We start from the raw sequence: 2,108 nt of genomic DNA, 5'->3' as shown, positions 1-2,108 counted from the left end.
TAACCGCTGGAGACTCTTAATTGGCCTCAAACACGGATTTTTTTCCCATCAGCTATCACTGCGTTGCCGTGATCATTCAATAGAACTTAAAAGAGAAATCTTTGTCGGCCCAAACAAAGAGTTTCCACAAATAGGCCACACCGTACACGTCATGAAAGCTCAGTTTGACGGCACCGAGGAGTTTGATGAAACGCGGACGCTCTTCTTTGAGGTCATTCAAGATATTCTTCTACAGATCTTTTTATTATTATTATTCCTACTGTATCAGATTTTTTTTAAATCCTTTTTTTAACCCTTTGGGCTTTCCTTGTCCTATACTCCATTACCCTGCACATCTGTAGTTACTTTATTTCCACCTCTCGCTAATGAGGGCATTAAAAAAAAAAATTATCGCAACGAGACACGCACAATATATATATACACGACCGGTCAAAAGTTTTAGAACACCTCAATTTTTCCAGTTTTTATTGAAATTTACGTAGTTTAATGTCTCAATGTCTGAAATTAAGCATAGAACAAATAAACAATTGGAGATAAAAAAAAAAGAAATCATAGAATCATTTTGTTTAACAAAATTTAATTTAAATTTTTGACTCAGCAAAGTAGCCACTTTTTGCAGATATAATCGCCGAACACACTCGTGGCATTCTTACTACAATGGAATTCAAATATTGTTCGGGAATTTCTTCCCAACACTGTTGCAGAAGTTCCCACAAATGTGTTGCACTTGTAGGTTGCTTTGCTTTCACCCTTCTGTCCAGTTCATCCCAAACCAGCTCGCTGGGGTTTAAGTCTGGAGACTGTGCAGGCCATTCCATGATTTGAAGCCTACCGTCTTGTTATTTTCCTCGAAAGTAGTTTTGACATCGCCTGGAGGTGTGTTTAGGGTCATTATCTTGCTGTAGGGTGAACCCATCACCAACTAGGCGTATACCAGAGGGTATTGCATGGCGCTGAAAAATGCTGTGGTAGCCCTTTTGGTTCAGGGTGCCAGTCACTCTGTGCAAGTCGCCGACTCTGGATACAGCAAAAGAGACCCAGACCATCACGCTTCCTCCTCCATGTTCGACAGTTGGTATCACACACTGAGGAACCATCCTTTCGCCTACTCGACGGCGTACAAAAACCCTGCGTGATGAACCAAAGATTTCAAATTTTGATTCATCGGTCCATAAGACCTTCTTCCAGTCTTCAGTAGTCCACTGGCGGTGCTTCATGGCCCAGGCAAGCCTCTTTTTCTTATTTTGCCATCTTAGCAATGGCTTTCTTACTGACACTCGACCTGTCAAACCTGCAGCTCGAAGTCTTCTCTTCACAGTTGAAACTGAGACTTGCTTACTTCGACCAGTGTTAAGCTGTGCTTGAAACTGTTGTCTTGTGAGCCGCCTATCACGCAAGCTGTTGACTCTCAGAAACTTGTCTTCTGATTCTGTTGTGGCTTTGGGTCTGCCAGACCTCTTCCTATCAGAGTTTCCTCCAGTTGTCCAAATAATGCTTCAGAGGGTGTAATAACAGTCTGTTCCAATACTGCTTTCATACAGACAGGGGGTTTGTAATCAAGTAATCAGCAGAGGTTGGGACACCTGTAGGAATTATTGTTTGCATCAACTTTCAAGGCTTAATTTACTTACATCGCTGCAGAACAGCTGTAAGTTGTTAACCCATTACTTGTTCCCTGAAGAAGGCCTTTTTTTTACAATATAACTGTGCAATATACATTATTTTCACGTTTTTGCTAACCTAAACCTTTTTTTAACCTCGAGGAGCTTCATGCTTACCTTTGTGCCATTTCAGGTTATTCACTGGACTTGAATTGCTTAAATTTCAATAAAAAAACTGGAAAAATTGAGGTGTTCTAAAACTTTTGACCGGTTGTGTGTGTGTGTGTGTGTGTGTGTGTGTGTGTGTGTGTGTGTGTGTGTGTGTGTGTGTGTGTGTGTGTGTGTGTGTGTGTGTGTGTGTGTATATATGCCAGCATAAGCAAGCCAGATATATACAGGGCATTTGAAATGGACATTATTTTATAAAGGCTACAGGTCTGCAAGTGGCGTTCAAAAAGTACTCATGATGAGATACTTAGATAAGTACAAAAACACTAAGTTTGTTGT

The sequence above is a fragment of the Myxine glutinosa genome, chromosome 6, assembly GCF_964187855.1.
Source record: "Myxine glutinosa chromosome 6, kmMyxGlut1.1, whole genome shotgun sequence".
Lineage (NCBI taxonomy): Eukaryota > Metazoa > Chordata > Myxini > Myxiniformes > Myxinidae > Myxine > Myxine glutinosa.
This window is presented reverse-complemented; position numbering follows the sequence as displayed.